The sequence below is a fragment of the Anser anser genome (genome assembly GCF_964211835.1).
Source record: "Anser anser genome assembly, chromosome: 9".
Lineage (NCBI taxonomy): Eukaryota > Metazoa > Chordata > Aves > Anseriformes > Anatidae > Anser > Anser anser.
The window spans coordinates 2580404-2607302 of NC_139729.1; the positions used below are offsets into that span (position 1 = coordinate 2580404).

A 26899-nucleotide genomic window follows, 5' to 3' on the forward strand; every position below is an offset into this window, starting at 1 on the left:
GATTTGCTCAGGCCATTTATAGAACAGTGTAAATGCTACTGATACTAATTTTGCCCTGGCTAGTCAATAGAAGTGCTTAGACAATAGATGTTAGGGTGTTTCCTATCATCATTACAGAGTTTAGAATCCCATAGCATTGCAGTTCATATACTGCAGTTCAGTGTCTGAAGGAGATAATTTTTTTGAGATTTTATTTTTTTGATAAATTTTCTAATCATAGAGAAAAAAATATCTGAGACAGGAAAGACAGGCAACTCTTTTTATGGGGCCAGTATTTTAGCAAAAGAGGTGAACAGCTGCCAAGAAAAGAATGCTAGAAATCAGGGTGTCCTATTAGATCATCCAGTCCAGGTTCTGGATTTTGTAGGATTTTTCCTCATGACACATTTTTCTGGTCTTTGGTCTGGTCTTTCAGGTTTTTTTTTAAACTCTTCCAAGCAATGAGGCATCCAGACATCGGTGGATTTGTATATAGCACGTAGCAGAAGGTTTTCCTGAATTTAACCATACTTTCCTTTCCTACTAAGTATTTTCCTCATATAGCTAGTGCTAACACTTTCCAAATATTTGTATTTGTCTGTTCTCTTGCTCTTTCTCCTACCCATTTAGAGTGGCTGTTTGGTGATATTTTGTTCATATATGATTGCAAAATGCAAATTAGCTGACAGCCATTGCTAAGCAAGACAGGTTGTATTTGGTTTTGTGTCAGCCAACTATGATTAAACTTTGTGGAAACAATGGATTTAGTAAAGTAAGATGCTGTAACTCTTCACAGCTTATGCTGACTGGCCAGTGGCTGTTATCATTTATTCAGATAACCCAGTTCTTTACAGGACTGCTTGAACACAATGAAACATTGCCACTTGACAGTCCTTGCGTCAATGTTGATCGAGCCATGCATATTTGATTCTTGCCTATAAATAAATACCAACCTCTCAGGTAAGTCACTTGCATCTTAGAATGAAATGCTGTTCTTCAGTGTTATCTGTAAATACCTCGCTGTCCTGTCCTTCAGCTTTGCTTCACAGACCATTTTAAAGACAAGCAAAGAACTAACAACATGATTAAAGGAAGCTGCCAAAAGCTGTAGAACTGTCAGCTGCCATCACTGCTCATTATATGGATGAAGTTGTTGGCTTTTACGTTTATAAATTTGAGATTGATTTGAGAAAGACTATCTGAAGATTTGAAGGCTTTCTTTTGCTAAAAAGAAAACTATTATTAAGAACCTCTGCTGAAACTTATTGGTGAGGAAGTAGATATCTCACTGTCACTGCTCCAACAAGAAATCCCACTCTAGGAGTATGATTAGTTTTACTCAGATAATTCAACCCATCAATACTGAGGACCGATGGAAAGCAGTGACAATGTAGGTGGCAACTCACAATAGCCTGGTTTGTTCTGGATTGGTACCATAAGTATGACTAGTAATGTCCTGTCTGTTGAGAAAGTTTTGAACCAGAAAGAATGATTACGTTTTGTTCTTCTGGCTGGTGAGGGAACTCTGTGAGAGTAGCTTTGCTCAGTGAGCCATGGCGCAGGACTTGCAGGGTGCAGCACTCAGAAGTGGTGGCAGTGCTCTCACTGCTCTCAGTGGCTAGAAGGTGTTGTCTGCTGTGTGGGGAGCAGGTGAGGACGGATAACCCAGCTGGATGCAGCCAGGGTGCTTCAGCCAGCTGGAATGGGTCAGCTGGAATCCAGCATGTGAGGTTTTGGGTGGCATCCCTTGTATATTGGGAAAGTGATGTGAATGATTACAAAGCTCACCCTATCTTTCCTCCTGAAGCTCAGAAAAGCCTCAGATTGTCTGTGTTTCCCTTCCCAAGTAATGCAGTAGCCCAGAGTTGTTAACAGAGATAGTAACTAACATTGGAAGCATACAGGAGAGGAATAAAAAAAGCTTTATGTTGATAATATAAAACTAAAGCATAAACAAATATACCAGTAACACATACGTATTAATGCCACTGGGATATTAACCAGAACAAGTATTGCTGTGCTGGATTTGCTTCTAGCTACAATTGTAAGACCATTTGTACAGTATACTTTTGTTTAATATTTTTCTTTACAGGCATTCCATCAATGTCATATATAGAGCTTACTGAATTATGCCGCTCACATATTTAACAACAAATAATCCTTCCAGGAACTATTATGGGTTAAAGTGTGATTATAGTAAGGATATCCAATAGCTACTTTAACTTACACACATATTCATTTTGCAAAGCTGTAGACAGTTATACTGTAGCCTAGATATGTATCAGTTTTAGTTGTGTTTCTAATAACTTCTTTTACTTTTGATTAAAAATCATGCACGTTACAAAATTATCTCAAATGCTGTATGTGATTATTATATTATCCCCTCACAGCTGAGAAATGTGACATATAAAATAATGTTACAAAATGTGCCAAAATGAGTTTCACTTGCTGCTTCTCTAGATTAATTATTACCTTAGTGAAATCAGAATTAGGCCTGCTACTTCATGCAAAGGGTCTTTCCTGTATGACACAGCAGGAAAATTAAAATTTTTCACTTGATCAAGTGTCAGCTGGTAAAAGAAAAGGTAGTGTTCTTTTTTGCTTGTGTTTGTTTCTCTGTTTGTGTAATGCACATTTAAGAAAAGAGGAAAACAGATTTTTGCAGAGCTACCTTTGAACCTTAGAGTTGCTTTACAACACTTACTACATTACTAACAAGCCACAGGTGTACACTACAGGAGCGGGTGAAAATGTAATTGAGGGGTATGATGACAGTTAATTGTCCATAATGTATTTATCCCAAGATGCACTTACGCATCTGTTATATATTTAGGTATTTGTTACTAGTAGCTTCGGTGATACTTAAGCAGAGGGGCATCTATATCTAAAAGACAATAAAAAAGGAAAATGCTATCAAGGGGCCCTAAAGTGGCAAGACAAAGAAAGTTCGTCTCTTTTTCACTGTCTCTGAAATGAATAGGCCTATTTATTTCAATAGGATTTTTTTTTTCCACATATGCCGTATTACGGTTTGAGTACAAAACACTTGACTCCTATTTCTGGGTGTACTACAGAACTGAATTACATGATTACCTGCAAGCATTTTAGTAGTGATGTATTTTGATATTTGCCTTTCTAATATAGTCTTTTCTCTGTTTCAGCTTATTGTTGTTATAAAAGAGCTTTGCACAATAGATTAAAGTAGTGTCTATTCACCCATTGACACATAGAGGATTTATGTGTGGGAGTAACTCACAAACTTCCCCGCCTCTTTACTGCTTCCCTCCATGCATGCCTTGAGAATAGATGTGATAATTAGTCATCTACTTTTATCTATATTTGTATGCCATCCAGACATTTAAGATGAGAACAAGTCGCTGTATTGAAGCAGTGTCCTGAATTCAAAATGCAGTGATACAGTTCAGATGACTCAGGGCGATTATCCATTTTCTGGGCCTGCTTCTGCTCCCTGTGAAGTCAACAGCAAAACTCCTGCAAGGGTCAGCAGTGAGAGGAATCAAGTCTCAAAAAATGAGGTTATTTCTTTCTGGGATCGCTCAGCAGTCGTCACATAATTGAAACCAAACTGTGTATCTTTAAAATCCAGGGTACATTAGGGTAGTAACAACATCATTTTAGGGCAGTGTACCAGGCAAACACTCATCAACAGCACATGCTTTCCAAAACTGATTATGTAAACAGACAAGCTGTACAAGGGGAAGGCTCATCCAATATCACACCATAGGAGAGCTGGGATCCTAACCTAGTTGTGCAGTGTGTGATGCTCCTTGGAAAGTTAACTTTGTCATCGGAGTTCATCTTTCTTGCTGTGGAGCTGGCCCTGCATTTTGATTTTCTTGACTCCCGTCAAGCTTAGCAGGATTTTGTAAGGGGGACATCGGTCCAGCTATATATAAGATCAGGGCCTGTATAACCACATTATCTTAAAAGCACAGAACTCAGTTCATAGCAGAAGCTGCCTGCTACATTTGAAATTGGCTAAACATGAGCATCTTAGAAATATTATCTGAAGTTGCTGAACACTGATACTAACCTGCAGCGTGCTTGGAGTGCTCTGATAAAAATGCAGTTGCTGTGGTAATTGTTATATTATGTTCAGAAAAGTGCCAAGAATATAATTGCTTGCAAAATGTCTGCAGTTCAGCTTTAATCTACATGCCAAAACTGTTTACTAAAATTAAAAAAAAAAAGTATTTGCATAAACAAATATATTCAGAAGTATACTGTTTATTAAACTTTTAACACTAAAATTATGTTTATACTTTATTAACCAGAAGCTATTTGTAATGTCTGCTGTTTGTTAAAAACAAAACCAAAAAGCACATAGCACCCAAGAAACCCCAACAAAAAACAAAACCCCAAAACACGACAAACCTAAACCACCAGAGGATGATTTCCTTAAGAATGTACTCTCAGGTATGTTCAGAATATTAATTAGGCCCATCTATTTCTGTTGGATAATAACAATGTCCAAGAACTGAATAGAATCTGTGACCTGTGAAAGGGCCATTCATATGCTTTAGTCTGCCTTAGCGCATTCCTTAACAAGTGAACATAGACCTTTTTCTTAGTCATCCTAAATGTTTCAACTGTGTGTTTCATGGTTTGCTTGTTGTGTCTCCAAAACACATACCTTTTTTTTTCTTATTTTTTTCTTGTCTTAGCTTTTAATCCTTTTTTCTTTTCTCTTTTCTCTTTTTTCTTTCTTTTCTCTTTTTTCTTTTCTCTTTTTTCTTTTCTTTTCTTTTCTTTTCTTTTCTTTTCTTTTCTTTTCTTTTCTTTTCTTTTCTTTTCTTTTCTTTTCTTTTCTTTTCTTTTCTTTTCTTTTCTTTTCTTTTCTTTTCTTTTCTTTTCTCTTTTTATGGGGAAGTATTCCATGCTCTCCTCATTTAAATGCTTATGCCTTTATGGTTATTTTTACTGCCATACCTATGGGGCTTCTTACTGTATTGCTTGTAGCTGAAGGAGATTTTAAAGGAATTAAATTTATTCTGTTTAAATCTTCAGGGGCATACAACAATATCTTAAACAATTAGCAATAATTAAAAAGCATCTATTCAACTGTGTAAAAAGCAAATAGATTTAATTTAAATACAGCAGTCAGGCCTAAAGTGTTTTGTTTGTTTGTTTGTTTGGTTGGTCGGTTGTTTTTGTTTGTTTGTTTTCATTAAAACCAGGATAGTTCTTCCCCCCTCCCCAGCCTGCTTTTCCTGTAGGAACTTTTCAGCAGCTACTTTGCTAAAGTAGTGCTCCAGTTGTTTGGTGGCTTCCAACATGTGAAATGAGTTTGTTGGTTCAGAGCATTTCCCAGGGGGTTTGTGTTAGGGATTACCAAAGCCCCCACAGAGCTGATGTAGGTATTCTCCTTGGTTGCTTAAGAGGCCAGAGGTTGAACTGATTGGGAACCTTAAGAGCCTGCTCTGTTAAATGCAACTCTGCATTAGACACAGTGTCTGTACAAATATGTCCACAGTAGTTTAGTGAAGATACAGTAAAATATATGCAATCTCTGTATTCCAGTAATTATAATAAGCAGTAAAATGGCATTAGATATTTTTTTAAATTCTTGCAAACAGCTGTCTTGTCTGTTCAGTCTGTGTTCATGAGTGGTTGCTGTAGCAATTCTTATTTGACACAGTGCTGTTTCTGAGCAGAATGATCCTAGCACACAGCCTGTGTTCCTGAAACAGTTTCTGCTGCTACTGGTCTCCAGTAAAGGTGGAAGGTACCTTTAGGTGGGACAGCAGAAGCTTGCATGGCCAGATCTCAGCCAATGCTCCCTCGTAAGGCAGCCCCAATCTGTCTCACATTTGTTCTACTGCACGATTAGGAATATAAAGTCACATATTGGATGCAGTTGGAACCGTTTAATTTGTACTGTTGTGACCGAATTAGGGAATTGGGGCTGTCTCTTGCTTGCCTGTAATCTTCTCCCTCCCTCTCTGTTCAAAACCATGTTCAAAATTTTCTGGAGAATTGTAGTATGAACAATGCTATTGGGATACAGTGTCACAAAAGTACTTTTTGAGAGCAATTTTGATTTAAAGGTGTTTGTCCCCCTTGATCACTCTTGGATCCACAGCACAATTCACTGATCACAATAAGCAGGATCAGGAGGACTGGGGCATAGCACCAACTGCTTGTGCCAGCTGAGGGCAATACCAGCAGAACTGCATCCTTCCTGGGTTGTAATCAAAATAATTTGTGTGACTTTTAGATACAAACTGAGGAAATTTTACTTGCATGTTTTATCAAGGTGACTAAAATGCTTGGATTCATGCATGCTTTTTTTTTTTTTTAATTTAGGCAAAAATATATTTGTTTGATTAATGTGGTATTTTTTTTTCTTAGAGACTAAGAGTATTTTCTTAAAGTGATGCAAGGGGAAGGGATAAATTCTAGACAGTTTGTTGTAAGTGCCAGATAAAGTGACAGCTATCTACATGAGCAAAATTTCTAACAGAACCTCACATCCACTGGAAAATGCTTAAGAGTCTACAAATATAAAAAGGTTAAAAACTACTGACCTAAATAATTGGTTTGGTTTTCAAGAGTGCTGAGCATTCAGCTGTTCTCATTGATTATAAACAGATGATGATAACGAATAACAGCTCCCATAGTTGATGAAAGGCATCCTTTCAGGGGAACTTGTCCACAGATGCTTAGAAGAAGGATACATCTAATACAAGTCTTTGATAAGGAGGAACATTTCTCCCTTGCTTCCCTATTTTGTATGCATAGCATAGATAAATATTTTGCTTTCACATTATCTTATTTTTCTTTAGAACTCAGTTTAGAATTGAACTGTAGCAGATAAGAGAAAGTGTAAGACAAGATCTTAGTTTCATTTGTGAGTTGTATGCTGCTTCATGCTTCAGTCCTGAAACTGCTTTCACATTTACTGTTACTGCTTGACCACCTTTTTTAAACTTAGTAAATTCAACATCCTATAATACAGACGAGATTAAAAAAAAAATGTGTGAATAAACAGTTAAATTTTATACCAGCCTTAGATCTTTTTTAGGTTGCCATATCCAACAGGTTTCATGTTTTGATTCTGTATCATTGTGGTAAATACAGAAGAGCTGTGTAGTTTACTGAGAGAAAAATTGTGTTACAGGAGAAAATTCTAGTCTGCATTTTAATTGGTAATTCTGGACACCCTCCTTAAAGTTTTTATCTTTGATGTTGTCAGTCATGTATTTCAGATCTCTGGGTTTTTAGAGCTTTGTCTTAATTAATCTTTTGACAGTTTCTGGAAGATTGATTTTGGCAGTAAATTTTTTCGGTCTTGCTATGCAATACTTGTGGTTGTGACTGATAATAATCTAAGCTGAAAATACATAGAGACCTCTTGACAGAAAGGTTTATCATTCTTTTCAAAATATTTTGTTCTATAAAATAATAGCCTTGGTCCATTTTGTCAAACTCAATACCACTCTGATCTGTGCATGTTTTAGGTAACTATATCACACCAATTGTCAGCCATGATCCAAGCTTCTTCCAAAATGATATTTTCAGACATTTTTCATTCTAAGTGAGGGCATTTTGCTGTTATACCAATATTAGTTGGAACCAGTTTAGGTCACACAGAGGTGAAGCCATCTGATCATCCTATCAGGAGAGTATTTGTGTAAGAATTTGATTAAATCAGTAATCTACTCTCAGGAAATTTTAAATTTATCGAACTCCACTCCTTCCTCTGAAGTCTGGAAGACCACTGTTTAAAAACATAATATAGTCTTGCCTTCTGGGAGCTTTTATAGTCACTGTACTCTACAAGGAGCTAAGCTTGTCTACATGAGCAATACTGAGCATAGCCCAGAGTTCCCATGCTTGCTCTGTATGCCCTGTATGCATTGAGTGGCAAAGTGGAATAGGACTTGGAGTCAGTGAGCCACTGGAATATCAGAACAGGTGGAGCAGATAAATAGATGCTCAGACGGCAAGGGGATCTGCGGGCAGCGGCTGGTCCTTGTGTCCAGCAAGTGAGTGAAGCTGTGCTATGGGTGGGGGCAGCAGTCGTGCAGGTCTTGCATCCACCCACCCCACCTTCTGCTCACTTCAGTCACACCCAAATGCACTTAAAACCGTCGGCTTCATATTGTGACTTAATTGTAAAGAGAGGTTGTTTAATAAATAGGTATGATCATCCTCTCTACTCAGAAGAGGGAGCCAGAAAGCCAAAGTCAGGGAATCCTGGGGGCCGTAGAAGCATGAAGGCTGCTGAGAACACACACATGCAAATGGCAAATTTGATTACAACGATGGGCTGTCTGCTTTGCAGCTCCTGGAAGCCCACCCTCAGCCATAAAAATGCAAAAATAATGCAACAGGCAATGTGGCAGAACAGGGCGCTCTGTATTCATTCACAATTAGGTGTTCTATTCTGTTGTCACCAGATGCTGCCACGCACATTACACAACAGAAATGGGATTAGCAGGAATAACAAAAACCTGTCAAAGCACAAAACCATGGCCTAGTAGTCCTGACAAATTAAACAGCCTACAATGAGTGCCAGGGCATGAAAATCACTCACCCTTCCTCTTCTCTCTCTCAGAGGTAGGCAGTAAATGCCTTCTTAAAGGCAGGCCACCATGTAGCCAACACTAGAAGAAGGGGAGAAAGTCATTTTTCATTTCTCATTGAGTGTAGAATAAGGACAAACCACCTGACCAGTGAATATCTGAAACTTACGTGTTTCATTCTGTTAAATGCTGAATAATTCACATGCTCCTGGTATGTCCTAACCCTTGTTAGAAACACTGTTATACCTAGCAATATATTTCTATACATATGAGCTTCCATGGAGTGCTATTAACTTGATTCGTATCCATGTAATGCAATATAAAACAGGTCCACCAACTATGTGAAATTCATGTTTTGATCACTATGTTCATGCCGGTGGGTCATCAACAGAGGATGATGGAGGATTCAGAGGGTGAGAGAAGACTATGCAGAAACTAGCTCCAAGGCTGGAAACCAGATGATGAGTTTTTTTTTATATAGTGCTCTGGGACAGCTGCAGTGTTTTCTGGTTTTTAAGATAAGAACAGGAAGCTCGTGTCTGCTATAGCCTGTTTTACTTATCTTGAATTTAATAATGGTGTCATTAAGCTAAGCAGCCAACTGTGTTTGAAATGTCTTTAGGGCTCTATGACAAGTTGCTCTTTGCAACTTGTTGTCCTTTCTGCATCAAACTCATGTCAAAAGCAGTGACTTATAACAAGCTTTTTTGTGTGCTTTTTTCAAGGCATCTTTCGGTTTTGTGAGCTGCCTGCCTGTGACTCATCTAATCTTACTGTTCTCTGTAGATAGTGAACATTGGTCACTCGTATTGCATCTGTACAATTCGTCAGCTGGAAAATTTTTCTCCCGGCTACTCTCAAACATTATTTGCTGGTCCTAAGCTTGGTGCATTTTTGTCCTTGCCATAACCTCAGCTATATGGTTTTTCATTTTTGCTGTGTATGGTTTCTGATAACTGAAGTGAATGGACATCAGGAATGGAGAAACAGGAGATAAGTAGCTCAAAGACCAAAAGCTTTAGGCAGGTTGCCAGGTGATACTTACTTTCATGATGCTCTTTTTTTCCCCCATATACTTCTTTATTCTCACTTTTCTTCCTGCCTGAGGAGCGGCAGATAAGTCACAGGTGCTACTGTAAAGTTTAGGTGACCAGTTCAGCAAGGGTGACAAATACTATTTTCTTACCTCTTTCCTGACCCCATAAGATTTCCAAGATTTCTTCTGGGAATTACTTGCAGAAGATGTATTTCTTCATCTATGGCACAAAAGCAATTTTTTTCCCTTTATTTCCACCCTCTGAGAAAGTCCTTGGAGTAATAGATAAAATGTCAGAAATAATTAAGAAAAATACTGATACACACTGGCAGAGAATTATACCTTTTGAGATGGTTGTTGTCATCATCTGTAGTCAGTCCCCTGACAGATATAAATACCAGCTTTATCACCTTGTTTTAGATGATGATGTGTTGAATCAATGTTGATGAAGACTATATTTTGGCAACTTCAGTTAGAGCAAGAGAATGATTTCTGTTGTGAAGCAGAGGACATAAGATCGGAATAGTGTGAGTAATCAAAACAATACAGATATTCCTTTATATACTTTTTATTTGATCCTGTTCATGAAAATCCTTTATTGCTTCTTTTATTCTTAATTTTTCTTCAATTTATTTTTATCTTAAACACAATTATGTATGGAAAGTAAACATCTCTGTGTGCTCTTAGTGCTTAGAGTGCAAATGGTGTTAATATGTTTAACATATTAAAAACTAAAAGCAGTGACTGGCAAGTGGTGATAGTTAAACTCAAAGAGCTTATGACAATTTAATGTTATGGAGGAGAATATAGGTAGGTGCCGGTTACACCTTAAGGAATTTCCTGTGATGAGGTGACTAAATAGTATATATACAAATATTATAGTACCCATATGCATATCAAAAAAAAAAACAGAGAGAGACCAGAGACTTTTTGTTATGATATATTCAGGAAATGCATAGTTTCCCTTGGGGTTTTCTACAGAAAATGACAACCTTGGAGAAAAAGGGGCATCCTGAGTGAGAGGACTGCCACTGTGAAAAGAGTAAGAGTGAACTTAAAGGGAATGGTTTGCAAGATAGTAGAGATATTGACAGGTAAGAAATGGAGATTTGATGTTAGTATGATAGGAATCATAAAAGCAGAGGACAAGAAATGGTATTGGAAGAATACGAATCGCAAGAAAATATGAGGAGGGATATACAGAGGACTAGTTCCATACCAAATTTGCCTGCAATAAATACAAAGTACCAGGTAATGCTGGCATGGTGCTCTAGGCTGAGGATAGATCAGTTCTGTCCCATAGAATTTCCTATCTAAGGGCTTGCTTTCTGTCTGGCATGGAGAACATTTATCCAGTTAGTATGCATGTCCTGGAGCAATTGTTGCTTTTACCGTCTTTACTTTTTGGGCTAAGTTTCTGTTCAGATTATTAGGTGTTTATGTCCTTAAGAAAGAACCTTTTTGTCCTGGATTTTTAAAATAAAAGGTTTTATTTATTTTCAAGGGAAATGCATCATGACTAGATTTATAGTGCCATGTACTCAAAGGTCAAATTGCATGACCACAAGCATTTATATTTTTATTTATTGAGAATAATATAAAGGAGCAAGAAGCTTATGTGCAGCTTAAGTGTTGAGCATTTATCTTTTTCAAAATACATTAGAAAGGCAAATGGACTTGGAATGCCAGTTAAAAAGCAGGGATCACTCACTGTAATTTATTACTTTTTGTATTTAGGTAGATTTGAAGTAGGAGTTATAGTGCCTGCAGATCAACTTGAATTGCTCTACTATATTTTATTAGGTACAAGGTAGCAATTGGTGGCATAAGGGGCTAAAAAATAGGTCCTAAATCCTTGTCAACTTTTAAATGATACTTTTGTATTCTTTGATTTAAAAAAAAAAAAAAAAAGCCTCAACAGCTATGTCTACATAGCATGTAGGTACCTTAACCTGCTTTGGAATGGATCTCTGTATAAAAAGCCCTGCATACACATGCAAACCTTTGTAAATCAAAACTCAATGTAAAACTCAAAAATTTTTTCCAGACCTTGGAAATTTTGGGGTATAAGGACAATACTCAGGGCCAGATTTCTTATGGTCTACATTAGACTGAAACATTGACTGGGTGAAAATCCTCAGAAGGGGCATGTTTCGGGTATGCTTTGTTCACATGAAGGAAAATCCCTCAAGTCAAAACAGAGTAAACAAACTAATCTGCTGCCTCTTTATATGAAACTGAGATTCTTTCAGATTTTTGTTCTGGAGCTTTTCTGATACTTTTTGACTTCTGTCTCTCTCTAGCTTTAAATTTCTTTTCTCCTTGTCTATCCAAAGTAAAGCTAACAGTGGAAAAATCAGAATATCCTGAGTTGGAAGGGACCCACTAGGATCATTGAATCCAGCTCATGGGTCTGCACAGGACCACCCAGTTATCCTGTTCTCATCACAGATAGAGCAAGTCTCTGATGACAAACAAAACTCAATGTTCATTTTCTTTACACAGGCATGGAAATCCACCGAGGCTGACTCAGGAAATCTAAATTTTACTGCTTTCCCAGATTTCTGAATCCTGGAAGCATGGAAAACTCCCTGGTATCTGAGATATGCAAGTAGTCTCCTAGCATATGATGTGTGAGTATAATCTAATACATTTATCAGGGAGCTAGAAAGTACATTGTCTTTTCATGTAAATGTTATAGCAAAGTCCTTAGAACTAATTTCTTGAAACAGTTAAGAAAGCTGACAGAGGATAGCAGAGTTGGAGACTGTTATTCTTGCTGCTCAGCAGACTGTGTGGAGTGGCTGGGCTCAGCAGAGCACTTCACACAACCAGTAAGTACAAATTGTTGGCATCACCTGAAGATTATTGTTATCTCTGGAAGACTGCCTGTCATGTGGATAGTTTTAATGCACGATATGATGTGTGGTATGAAGCAAGTTTTGCAGGATTTCAGGCAGAATATGAACCCAGGAGCTGTGGATTGTATCTATGCAGGCCTAGCCAAGGAGATGTGTCAACCAAATGATTAATTCTGGTGGCCAAAAAATAGTTTTACTGAAGCTTCTGGAAAGTGCCCTCTTCTCACCTCACTGCTGACTCCACAGGGCTTTGAATCAGGCTCTGTCCAGCTGACATTGTAATGATGATTATCTCCACTTTTTGTGCCCTCATTCATGTTGAGGAACTGTCTCGGTTACATAAACCGGAATTAGTTTTGGATAAAAGTAAAGCAGACGTGCTCCAGGACTACATCTTGGTGGAGTCCAGCTACTAATAGGCACCCAGTCTGTGGGATCAGACAAGACCTAGTCCAAAGTTGGTTTTTGTTTGGTTTTTGTTTGTTTGTTTTTTAAAGAAATGCTTATAATGTAGGGTTTTCGTCCTCAGTGTCAACTGTTTTGCTCTGTATATCTGCTTCTTCTGGTCTGCACTATTTGCCAACGGTGTTAGAAGGCGCTCAGTCTGTCTGTGGTTCAGGTTCTTAGAGAGCGAAATGGGAAAGATAATACTTGACCACAGTAAGCATCTCAGATGAAAGCCTGGGTAAGTCCGAAGTATAATAACAAATATTTTAACTCTTAATATGGCACCAGATTCCTCATACAATTCTTTCTAATTTAAAAGGTATGGATCTGAACTGTAAAAATACACCAAAGTTAATGGCAGTGCAAATAATTAAAGGCTCATAAGATAAGCTCTGCTTGGTATTCCATATGATTTTCAGTGCATGGTAATTGTTTATGGACCAGTTTCCCAGGGATATATAAAAGAAAAGGAGAACAGCAGTCTCTTGGTATAGCAGACTGCTGCTAAATAAATCTGTACCGGGCAGGTACAGCATCACCCTAAATGAGGCATAAATCATTAATCAAATTTTAGAAATAATCATACCAACCAAGGCAGTGTGGCATTGTGAATCTTTCATGAGAGGAAAAAATACTTTTTGCAGTGTTTTTTTTAATCTGTTTTAATAATACCCAAATTTTGTTCACTGAGGAATTCATGCCGTTTAGATTTTTTCATTGAAATGCGAAAGCAATGTACTCATATCCAACTGAAATTAGATTTAGGGCTTTTTTTTTTTTTTGTCTTTTGAAAAACAAAGATACTTAGTTCGCAACATCAGAATTGATTCCGACACTGGGATATCAAGCCATTTTTGTGGAATTGCAAGAAAACATGATAAAACAATTGCTTGCTATTAGTGCTGTTGGTAGTGCTTTGAACTGGTGGAAGGGATACAGTCCTTATTATTCAGATGCATTTTGCTTTCTATGTTAATATATTATAAATGCACAATTGGTTCTATAAGTCCTTGAAAGATAAATATTCACCTTAATATTTTACAATTAATTTTGATCCATCTTAAGTTTCAGCATGAGTTCTCATTGGCAGCATGATGTTAATAAATCATCAGAGCACCATTGATCAACTGACTTATTTAACACTGCACAAACAGCAAGAATTTATACTGGGCCACAAACCCCACGTCTTGCCTTTGCTGTTAAGAGAGTTAATAATTTCACACTGACAGGTTATTAGGTTCTGTCTAGACCCAGAGTTAATATGAAAAATATTTGGAAGAGACTTGTGGGCAAAACACAAGTTGGGGTGGGTCTAATCCCAGATCTCTTGAGCTGTTCCAAGTGAAACAGTCACTACTGTGTCTCTTAGAGCCTCAGTTTCTCCATCTGAAAAATGAGGAAAATTATTCAGGTCCTTATAATATAATTACAGATTGACTGGGTCTCATTCTTTTCAGTCCATTTTCTACTTATGTTGTAGGATACCGTTTCCAAAGTTCTATAATCCTTAACCAATTTTCTTAGACTTTAGTCTGACTAGTCTCATTACATGTTTCTCTGCTCTCCATTCTCTGCTCATTTTTCTTTGATGTTGCATTTTCATACGTTACATTTCCCACATGCAATTGTAGGATTCAGCCTATATTGGCTTTATTATAACTTTTACTATCTTCATAATGAACTGGCTCTGCTTTCTTATTTCATGTACTGAAAAGAAACCACTGTCAAATAGCAACCATTAATAGCATGAATTTCTCTGTCTTGCTAAACAGAAACACTCAGCTCTTCACCTGATAAATTTAGTAAAATTTGATCTAACTCTTCCTTCTTCAAAACACCAGCCTGACATCTAAGTTAGGTCTTAGATAAAAAGAACAGTCATTAAGGCTTCCTCTTTTCTCTATGAGGAAAACAAAACAAACAACAATAACAAAAGACAAATATTCAACATGAGTAAGCTGAATCCTTCACACAAGGGGAAGGTGTATGAAAACCCTCCCCCGGGAAGAGAAGCAGAAGGGCAACCTTGGATGCATGGAGTCCTGACTTCACATACGTTATACAAGGAATAGAATCATAGACAAGGTTGGAAAAGCCCTCCAAGAATAGCTGCATAAACCAGATTCTTCAGACTGAGAAACTGAGCTGGGAAGATACGCAGGGGAGATATGTAAAAACTTTAGAAGATCATGACTGATGTGGTGAGGTAGAAGTGCCCACAATTTTTCTGATACCGAAAGTGTGGGCATTTAATGAAGACAGCATTTGCAGACTCAGCAGAATGAGTTCTGCATGCGGCGGATGGCCATGTGCTGACTGTGATGTCCCCGTGTGTTTTGGGAACTGACCATTTGTGAAGATTCATTGGGCACAGGACAAGTTTACGGAAGAGAAATCCACTAAAGATGACTAATAGGAAGTCTCTGAGATGCAAATTTTTGGAGGCTGGAAGAGTTTCCTGGGAAAAAAATGCTAAATTTTGCTACAGTTCCTTTCTTGCACTAATTCCCAGGCAACCACTTTTGGTCACTGCCAATGACAAACTGGACATCTTTTGCGAGGTGGTAAGACTTTGTCTCCAGTACCTCAGCTATCTGCCTAAAGCTGGTGAATCTGTGCCTCTGTTTGCAATGGGTAGTTGTGGGTTCCCCACAGAGGCCGGTTTGCTCAGACCTGCTAATGGACCTGCCCCTGTGAGCCAACCTGCACGTACACACATTAGTGTTTGTTAAGGCAAAGTCTCTAACATAGCATTACATTGAGTTTTAAATGAATGAGCTGATAGAAATGCCATCCGAATGATCACATTTCAGTTCAGCAAGACTGGATTTCTTTTCATTTAGGAGAGCTCTGATCTAATTTTGTGTTTTCCTACTGGATTTTTATTTTTCCCAGTCAGCAGGGTAATGGGTTACATTCTGGTAAAACACACAAATATTTTCTAACTGCAAGCCATCATGTTTCAGTGGTTTCAGCTTTTCAGATTGTTATCTGCAACTGTTATTACTACTCTATTGTAAACACCACTTTCTTCCAGATTGAATGCACTGCTATTTGAACTCTGATCCCACGGATAGAGCGTGAACAGCACCTTTAGTATGACAGCAAAAGCTATCTGTTAAACCATGGCCATTTATGTGGTCATAGTCTCTCTGAATATATTGAATACTGAAAAAAAAAAGAAAAAAAAAAGAAGCTTGGTCTTTTATTAATGGATGAATTGTGTAAATTAATATATTTAACCATTTTAAAGCATGGAGTATGTATATGCTGAATTTATGGGACTGAATTTCTAATAACTTTTCTAATTAGAGGCTGAATTCAGGTCCAAATGGGCAGATCTTGATAACTACGTAAACCACTAATCACACCACTAGTCAGATCTTGATGTGTCTTCAATATTTAATATTTAATTCAGTCAGAAATCCTTAAATAATTCAGTGAATTTTAATTAAAGAAAATAGGGTATTTAGTTGTTTTTTTTAGGCAAGAGAGTATATATCAACACTATTCCATGTCTTTACTTTTCTTTAATATCTTTTCTTTCTCTGCCTGGTATTTTGTGGCTTTTGGATTCTTTCTTAGTTACATATTTTTCTAAAAAACAGTGACTTTGATTTGTAAATGTGAAAGTGATCAATAAAAACCTATGGCTTCAAAGTGTCCTTATTTATATTTAAATCCTTCCTCTCACCTGCTGTTTGTTGCTTTTTAGTTATGTCACCAATCCCACTGGAGCTCAGAAATCCAGCCAGTCCTCTCTAAACTCCCAGTCATGTTCTTTTCCCATGTACTCTCTTGTCCCTGCAGCTTCTGATGTAAAACAGATTTAAGTTTGTGTAGAGCAGAGGTCAACATGAAAGCTTAAAACAAAACAAAACAAAAGACTGGCATTCAGCTTTTAGCTCTGGTTCCTATTATAACTCAAAGCTCTATTTTAGTAATTTAAAAATGGTAGTATTGTTCTGCAGCCATACCCTACCTCTCATTTGCACTGAATTTTTTAATGACTGTGATGCCCAGTTTAGATAAACTTCTAGACTAGTCGATGATCATTTGGCTGAACTGTAGACACTTTTGCAACAATAGTAAAATTGATGAGTATTTTGCAAATGGAGCTCTGTCAAGTTTGCATTTATTTTGCTTTAGGCTAAGGCCAAACACATAGCTTTGAACCCATTCTTCCTGTTCCTGAGTAGTTACTTGCACAGTCATGACTTTGGTGAGACTTTGGTTTGGGAAGTGGGAGTAGTTGCTTCATGAGATCACTTCAGTGATAGGTTTTCTAAAACTTTATTGCTAAGTGCTTCATTTTATTTTTATTTACTTGTAATTTTTTATATTTTTCTTTTTGTTAAAGAACAGTTTCTTCAGTTCTGTAGCTTTGTAGTAACACATTCCTTTCTGAACGCCTCAGTAAATAATCATGAGTTGTGTTGAGTGAGGGTTAAATACTGCATGCTCAATGTGTTACTCCGTTTACAAGTGTTGTATATATGTATCCAGCCTTCTGCATTTTTCAGTGCTTAATCAGATGGAAATTACAATTGGAGGTGTAATTCAGCATTGTGCTTGAGGTCATTAAGCCCTGTGGTAATGGGTAAATCCAGACCCTGCTGTGGCCTTATAAGGCAATTTGGCAAAGAAACGGGCTGTTTTACTGAGCTGATGAGACTCGGACAAGGTCTGTGTCCCCATTAAGGGATGAAGCCCCACTTTATGAATTCGCTGTATTTTAACTTACATGGAACTTGTCTAAGCTGATGAGGATATATGCAGAGTGCCTGCTGGCTGGTGCCACTTCCAGCCCGTCCTCTTCTTCTAGGGAGACGTAGGTACCCTGGGCAGCCCTGGAGTTGCTCCAAGGTGTTTGCCTTTCTGGTGTTCAGTTCAACACAAACTGGTTGAGTAACCTAGTGTCCTGGTTCCAGTTAGGACAGAGTTAATTTTCCCTCATAGTAGCTGGTAGGGTGCTATGTTTTGGATTAGGATGAGAAGAGCGCTGATAACATGCTGATGTTTTAATTGTTGCAGAGCAGTGTTTACACCAGGCCAAGGACTTTTCGGCTTCTCGCTCTGTCCTGCCAGCAAGCAGGCTGGGGGTGCAGCAGGAGCTGGGAGGGGACAGACCCAGGACAGCTGACCCAAACTGGCCAAAGGGGTATTCCATACCATCTGACGTCATGCTAAACAATATATAGGGGTGGCTGGCCGGGGTGGGGGGCCGGCTGCTCGGGAATAGGCTGGGCATCGGTCAGCGGGTGGTGAGCAATTCCATTGTGCATCACTTGTTTTCTTACACATTATTATTATTAATACTATTATCATTATCACTATTATTATTATTATTGTTATTATTATATTCCTGTCTTAATAAACTGTCTTTACCTCAACTCACCGGCTTCACTTTCCCGTTTCTCTCCCCCATCCCAGAGAGGGAGGGGGGAGGGTGAGCGAACGGCTGTGTGGTGTTTAGCTGCCAGCCGGGTTAAACCACAACACCTAGCATGAGCATAAGTCGCTGTGGAAAAAGAAGCACTTTTTCTCCCTGGAATTTCGTTCATGGAAAATGAATCCTGGGCTGGGGTAAAAGGGAAAGAAGACATTCACAATTCAAATCAGAATTAAGATTCATGTATTATGAAGGTTTAGGCCTTATCCTTTAGGGAATTGGGAATTGGACTGAAATCAGAGGGTTAAAAAAATTATCTATAACTTCATAGGAGCTCATGAAAGATTGTATTAACTAGGGTGAATAAGTATTCTGCCCATAGCAAAGTCTGAGAAGAACTGTCAGCTGTCAATTTGGTGTTAATTTAGCACCTCTTTTGCTTTCCTCAGTGGTCATTTATTGCCCTTCTGGTAGTGGTGGTTTCTTCAAGTGCATGAAAGACAGGGCGGAAGGTGGAGATCAGATGAAAAGGCATTGGTGAAATAGAGTTGTTTTTTTTTTAATGCATACTTTAGCATGTTATATTAAAAACCATCATGACCCTAGGGCCTTTAAATGTGTTTGATTCTTCTGTCCATGATGAAGAATTTGAGCATTTGGGGGTAAATCAAGTGGTTATTTTTGAAGTTGTTTGCTACAGCTGTGTAAATCTTAGAGAACACTATGACGCCTTGAACACAGTATAAAATCAGATCTGAGATGGACATTGTAAAAAGCAGGACTTTATCACAAGAAAGCTGTTGCCAGTGTGGAAGGGTTATTTGCAGGAGATTCTGAGATGAAAGGAGGGAGAGAATGAATCTGATATGAGATTTGGATCAAGGATGCCATGGAGTATTCAAATAAAAGGTATTCTGTAGGATCCACTGAAGATTTAAGTTTATTTTAGTACCCATCATTCCGTGCACAAAAGCTCTATAAGCACACTGAAGTGTAGCAAGTTTTAGAAGTTTCAACAAATGCTATTATTAACCCCAAGGTGCTTAAAATCATGAATTTGATTCTGACAAAGTTTTAAATAATAGAAACAATGCATGCAATGAATATAATAAAAGCTAGTGTCATATTTTCAAGCATCATCTGATATTAAGCATTGCGAACATGGCCTTTTTATTGTCAGACTTAATATATGTCATATCCTCTGTTGTCACAGACAAAAACTAAATAACTGAGACTTGCATATAATCTTGAGCTGGCAATGTTGTCCAGATGGCACTCTTTTTTCCTCAAACTGTGGCAATCCATCTTCACCCTTGTTTCCATATTAATTACTCATCCACATTATTGTATGCTGATTAAAGCTAAAAAAGTAGAATTTCCAGGTCCTATTCCTAACTCTCTTGCACTACAACACTGAAACATAGTTGTTTATAATCTTGACTTTTATTTATTTATTTATTTATTTATGGTGATAAAATCCACACAAAAGATGTTGTACATTCTGGTTAAAGTTGAAGGTTCATTCAATCTTGTGTATGTTCAGTGGACTCTTGTTTCATACATATGGCAGATTACCAAGTGAATACTGGTAAAGTCTAAAAGGTAAAGATAATTTATTTCTTTTTTTTTTGTTTGTAATTACAGGAATACTGACATCTTAAATGTTCCAAAATTTCCTGCTTTTGCCTCTCTTGCTGTTGATACCAGTGGAAAAGAGCATATTCTACACAGCTCCAGAAGTTAAGCTTTGTATTTTAATGAACTTGCAGTTTTTCCCTTGGAAATAGAAGATATAACACTGAAACTACTACAAATTCTCATGTGACTATTAGAACACCTGGCAGTCAAATGAAACACTCTCTCAAGAAGGTTGGTTGTAGACAAAATTTCCGCAGACACCAAAGGATCTGGTAAGAGCTCATGTGCTAGTGAAAACATTCAAGGCATTACTGCATAAAAATATTGCAGTGCATTGTATTTTGTTTGCTGGAGAGTCACATTCTATCCCCTCTATTGTCCTGCCATAACTACTTTAGAGGGGTTCACCAAAATAGAAAGGGCAGTTTTCAGAGCATTGGTTACTTCCACCCATAGACAGGACCAACAAGACCCTATTATTTGCATGCAAATTATTTTTAATGTTTAAAAAGTTGTATTATAATTACTTCAACATCTTGTTTTCTTGCTGCAGTCTGAATTAAGTAGATGAAAGTTCTGTCCTCAAAATCTCAAGTTTCAAAAGAAACATGACTCTCTGGATTGTCTAACTTCCTTTCCCAGAGATGTGTCAAGTCCAGTATCTCTGTGTGAAACACTGATGTGACAGACTGCCATAGTGTAATGTGTTTAACCACCTCAATGATGCGTCAACTGGAAGGGGTTCCCAAAGATTCAGTTCACACATGCACACACACACAAAAAAAAAAAAAAGGAAGAAACGAAGAAACAGTTTGGGGAAGCGGAACATTAATCTTTTTCACAGTTTGGCACAAATTTAATTATGAAGTATTTGTAAATGTTCAATCAATTAGACCACTTGATTGTCAAACTTATTACTTTGATGGCAGATTATCTTTTGCAAGAGAAAAGCTTCTCTTGACCAAGGCCTTTTATGTTAACTGCTCCAGAAAGAAACTGTTATATTTTCCATAGGACATAAATATAGATGCAGGAAAAAAGTGTATAATATCCTGGTATCTTTGGCCAAATTTCAAGATTTTCATAGGAACAGGTTAGTTAAACCTTTAAACTCTCAAATTAGGGGGGAAAAGACACTTTTCCCTTCCCATCAATAATTATATTTAATACAAATAGTCATCTGGTGACTGTAGCTTATTTAACGTTTACAGTAGCAACTCAGTACTAATTGCAGGTAGATTCACATTTACAAGCTGAGGAAACTGCATGAAAGCTATTAATTTCTCCCTAAATTTTCAAATACTTTTCCAGAGTGTCATTTCATGCCTGTTTTACTTGTAACATATTTAAGTTCAAAATTTGGCAATTCAAATACTAGATAACATCGCATTTATAATATAGCAGCAACAGAGGCCTGAGTGAGACTAAACTGACCAAACTGAATCTGTTTCTTTTTGCATAACATTATCATACCTGGAAAAAGTAAAGTTATACAACTAGAAACCCTAATGTCCACATTGTGTGTATCTTCTGCCAGTTTCTTTTTTTTACTCCCTGGATAGATACAATCCAGGGTTGTATCTATTGGGTCTCATCATCTCATAGCCCTGTCTTATTGGGCTTTACTAACTGTATAAAACCCAGAGCTTTTGCTGAGTGTTGGCCAATTGTTAGCCTCACTTGTCCTTAGCTTCCGCATCGCCCTGTTCAGAGAAATACAGGGTATTGTACGGGTCTGCCACAACTGAACCTCCTCATAAAACTACGTGAAACTAAACATCTGTGCCTGCACAGAGATGCATGGATGGATTTTATGCCTACACAGAGTCTTACTGTATGGGATCAAAAAAAGCTTACAGAGGTGTCTTAAGCGTTTAGGGTAATATTTTTGGATTGTCATATTCTATCACAAATATTTAGTAGTGTCATGCCATAAGAGAGGCTGGTGCATTGCTTTGATATCTGCTGGTCACAGTGGTGCAAACAATAGGTTTTCCAGCTGATGTCAGTTGAGCAGAGGATAAGAGGATAAGGACCCTTCAAGGAGAATTATCACGTTCATTAAGGCAAACCATTTCGTGAACTGGTGTCACACATCCCTTTCCAATCACACTGAATTGACACAAAGCTTCAACCTTCAGGGGAGGTATTTGGAGTGGAAAGTCTGTCATATTCAGTGGAGATGAATGCTTGGAAGATGTCTTTGTCAACCACAATATAGCTTTATAACAGTGCACTTTTGTATGCAATGGTAAATTTGTGGTACTTATACGTGTTGTACACCTTAATGAATGCTGTCAGTACTGTAGTTAAGGCATGGCATAGGTTGAAGTCTGATGCAATAAAACTATCTATCTGACTAGCAGTGCTCTGTAAAAGCTTGTGCTGACGGAATCAATAGGAGCAAGATGGCCAACATATGGTGAAGGACGGAGAGAGGGAAGAGAGGAGGAGGATATGGGCAAAGGTGTGTAACTCCATGAAAAATGCAAACCACAGATGGGTGACTTAGCAGGCATCCGGGTGCCATGGAGGGAAGGCTTGTAAATAAGGAGAGACGGAACTAAGAGGGGACATAGGAGCGAAATCAACACCAGAAGAGTACACTCTACATACTGTTGTATTTCTTGAGAATCGCTTTCCAAATCTGTTATCAGGAAGGGAAAAAAAAAAAAAAGTTGTATTAAACTTTCTTTTCCAATGCAAGGGCAGAGCATACCTGTCAGAGAGCAGGAATGCTAGTGGGTTTGGCAGCCCCATGGTGGCACCAGAGGCAGCAGCAAGCTGGAGGTAATGTCCCCTCTGCAGAAGAGAAAAGTGCAGGATAAATTCAGCGCATACATTTTATGTGGACTATCCAGAGCTGTCTGCAGTCTGGGAGCAGATTAGAGCAGAATGTGGGTGGCTGTGCTCCACTGACGAAACGACAACCCAAATGTTGTTCAAACGGAGAATTAATTGCAGGTACACTCTCTCCTGTTGAAGGCAGTCCCTGTGTTGGCTGCAGGAGTTTGACAGAGCGCTGAGCATGTAGACAAAAACTAAATCATAACCAGAGTCTGTCTGAAACCTTGTCTGCCAGCAAGCACAGCAAAAATACTGTCTGTCCAAGTACTGCTGCAGCTGAGTTAAGATGTATCACAACGAGCTGCCTCACTAATTTTGACTGAATGAGGAAGTCTTGGCTGCTTGCTTTTGACTGCATGTAACCTTTTTAAAAGCACCCAAATATCTTAGGAGCTTGAATTTCATTGAAAGTCAGATAGCTGAAGGGTGACTAACATAAAAAACAGTCTAAATGCAGTGAGATTGCCTGAAATGGTCTCATAAATCTCAGAGCTCTTCTTCTACCCAAGTTTTGTCAGTTTGAGCTCTGTGGAAGTTGCATAGTGGCTGGATGATTGTTAAAACAGTGTTTAGTCAGCCAAATCTGGCTGATTTTTGGAACAGCCACTGGCTGCCTTCTTTTTTTTTTTTTTTTTTCCAGCCTCTCTCTTATTGCCCTTCCTGGCCCACACCTGTTATTTTCCTCTGGGACTTTGCACTGACTATCTCATCTTGGTCTGTAGGTGTGTGGTGTTGCACGTATGTGCCACATGCTACCCAGTGTGGCGGTGAGCAGGGAGTGTTCTCATGAAGTGTGCAGCTTCCCTGTGGATCTTTTACATGCAAGTCAGGCTTCACACAGCCCACAGTCAAAAAAAAATAAAAAATTCTCCACTACAGAGACAAATAGCAACATGTGGCTGGAAGATAACAGAAACGTACATGCAAGTGCAAAAATTAAATATGGAAATATGAAAATGAGGGGTTTTTATTATTTAAAGCAAAAGAACTGATTCACTTGCTGGAAATTACATGGGGCCTTATTTCCTTAGCAGCCCATCTCAGAAGAACAATATAGAAAAAAGGGCCGTAGATAAGAAGCACCATCTCAGTACCCAGTCATGTTGCTTGGCTTGGCAGGGGGAGTCTTTTGCAAAACTTTGCAGACAGCCTGAAAAAAAAAAAACAACAGAAAAAGATAAAGGCAAAAGAACGTGTTAGAACAAAATGTGCAGGATGCAGATGTGCAGTCTTCCTGCCTTCCTGGTCCTGTCTCCAGTCTTGTCACCGACTTGCACCTTCCTATGGAACACTGGATTTATTTTCGGTGGCTGTTTCTTCATCTTCCACTATCATGTTCTGCAGCTCCTCCCTCTCCATGTCCCTTCCCCCTGCCCATAGCCCACATCTTTGCCAGATACTTAATGTAGAAATGATTACCTTTGCTTCTTGCAAGCTCTGCCCCTGCTCTGTGGTGGTATGAACAAGTTAGCTGGTTGCTGCAAAAGAATCACGGTGTTCTGCAATGAGGCTGGTTGTCTCTGAGCCACATCATACTGGAGACTGCAGTTAAGAACTGCCTCCAGGAGCAGCAGAGAGACAGAGATACAGACCCTAGTGTTAAGGATGCAAACTGCTGGGATCACTCTCTTCCTTCTGTTAATTTGTCAGACTGTGTTTAAAAAGGGATAAAGCAAAAAAACAACCATGATCCCGTAATTTTCATTAGTTTCCAAGAAGTCAAGTTGTCAAAGTACTCCTTAATAGGCAAGAAAATGAGTTATCTAGCATTCCTCTTTTTATGCATGGACTTTGTATGAATTTTGTTCATGGGGTTGGGACTGTTTCTTGCCAGGGGCCTTTGCTATGAAAGGTAAAATTAGAAACCAAGCCTAATTTGGGCCAATATTCCAATATATGTAGTACAGATGTATGGAAATGAGCATTCATTTTAAGTTAAATTATCCTGGCCTGTGTGTGGAAGCAGTCCTGACTTTGGAATCAAGCCAAGCCCCATTTTCTACATATAGACACCAAAATTTTGGGGTGCAAAAATGAGCAATGACCCATCAAATTTACTTACTGGAATACATCCTGAACATTGTGAGTGCTCCAAGACAGAGCATGAGGCTGCATTTTTTTGCTCACTAAAACATGCACAAAATGCAATTTTAAAATTAGATAGTTAGATAGATAGTTTAGCTCCAGTGTTTCCCAGTAAGGTAGTTTTCCATTAAACTTTAAAACATTAAACACCTACACCCCATGTGCTCTTCACTGTCACCCATGCACGCTGTTCTTACAATTTGTCCACTACTTCACGCACATATTTACTATCCTCTATTTGTTTCCTATGATATGATACATTATTTTCCCTGCTTCCCTCTATATTTACTTTTTCCTTACAATGTTCCTCTTATTAAACTTTTTCTTCCTCTTGACCAGCTCCTTTCCAATTGCTTTTATTTTCTAGAATACCTATAATTTTCCTTGGCTAGTAACAAACCTCTGATTGACCAGTCCTTATCTTTGAAGTGTGTCTTTTACCATCTCAGCCATACAGATTGTCTACATTAATTTATCCTCATCTTTGTCTAACATGCAGTTCCTCCAAACAACTCCTGTTTTCCTGGGTATCTGTCAACTGGTCACATTCGGAGACCCCGGGAGGGTAACGTGCTTTGAAGATTTTGTTTCCTGCTCATTGCCTGACTGGGAAACCGCTGAGTTTCATCTCCTCCCTGCCACAGTTAACTCCAGGTATTTATTAAATATTCGATACTGTATGAGTCAGAAAAAGAATACGAGATAGACTATTTCTTAACTATTTCTTACTTTAAAAGTACACAAAATCTAAATGTTTTCATTTTACCTACTCCTGACTTGGTCCATAGAGGTGAGAAGGTGGAGACATGGCCACCTCCATATGTCCTTGGAAGATTTGGGTAATGGGAGAGGATTGGTGTAGCCTGGCCTGCACTTCCCCACGATGCTAAGTGCAGTGAACAGACAGGCGTGAGTTACCGTGAGCACTGGAGTAGATTATCCTCCCCTGGGTTGTCAGAGGGTTGATGAAACCTAGTCAATTATAGTACTGTGCACACTTTGAAACCAATGACAAATCAGACTCCTGCTTTAATATGCGGAACATTCATCACCACATTTCAGATAACATATCTCTTGGAATGATCGCTTAAAGAAAGCACAGATAAAAAATAGAGGAGTCCAGTTCAGGTGTATAATATGCTCTTTGTGTATTGCTCCTCTTGTGGAATATGGGGAGGTTTTAAAAAACTGCACAGAATTAACATGCAGTAAGTTGAGTCCATACCTCATACCTCATATTAAGTAAACAGCTCTGCTAGAGAAATACATACATATGTTAATGTTCCAAAAATAAACAGATAGCAGGCAGCTTCATGTGCCTGTAAAGACTTTGTTGTGAGTAGACCGACAGAATAATAACTGCCATTCTGGAAATGAGATCAGGGATCAAAAATGTTTTCACAGTTGCAAAAGTAACAAAGAAAAGCCTGCAATTTCTGCCTGATTGCAGTGGTCACTCCTGGCACCAACTTTCCCTTTTTTTAATGGAGAGATGGTTGTTGCTAGGTGGGTAGGAGTATTTTTTGTCTTCATAATACAGTCTTTGATAACCTATGGGAGGTCTTCAGTAGGAGTCTTCTGTGGACACCACTATGACCAGGAGAGCTTTACCAGTTTTATGATAGCAAGACAAGTTTTGTGATGTGTACTCAGATGTTTGAGCTTTTTTTTTTTCTTTTTTTTTCTTTTGGGGGTTGGGGAGGTAGTGGTGGTGGTATTGGAATTTTGGAATTATCTATCATTTCAAAACAAAACAAAACCCCTCTTGTTCTCTTGTGGTTCTTGTGGTTTTATTCCAAAAAAAAAATTAAATCTCTGAATATGACATGATGATTAAAGCTGAGGGATATTATAGGGATGCAGCAAGGCAAGAATTGTACCAGGATGGCACCATATCTCTGTCAGCAGCCAGGGTCTGAGAATTCAGTTGAAGGCAGAATTTTGTGATAGCAAATGAAGACTACACTGTTCCAGACACAGGTCTCTTCTTATTTGCCAGTAATTCATATTAACTGCTGTAATGCTGGAGATTCTTGTATTATACAAATATCTGACTTCTCCTTTT

General features: G+C 38.3%; 1 protein-coding gene and 1 long non-coding RNA gene across 9 annotated transcripts in view; one reads left to right on the top strand and one right to left on the bottom strand.

The window, feature by feature from the left end:
- Positions 1-26899, top strand: part of LOC310903822 (uncharacterized protein) — a 255975-nt gene that overhangs the window by 167731 nt on the left and 61345 nt on the right. For 7 of the 8 annotated variants that reach the window (XR_014587839.1, XR_014587840.1, XR_014587841.1 and 4 more), the window contains 3 exons: positions 12070-12197; positions 19909-20174; positions 25334-25488. The gene's annotated coding sequence lies outside the window, so the exon portion shown is untranslated. Of the gene's footprint in view, positions 1-12069; positions 12198-18103; positions 18137-19908; positions 20175-25333; positions 25489-26899 lie in introns of those variants that run through there. The other variant, XR_014587843.1, reaches the window with a different exon arrangement.
- LOC310903825 lies at positions 23365-25325 on the bottom strand. Its single transcript, XR_014587846.1, has 2 exons — positions 24169-25325; positions 23365-23899 (listed from the first exon to the last, which is right to left on the bottom strand). It is a non-coding gene; the product is annotated as an uncharacterized lncRNA (long non-coding RNA).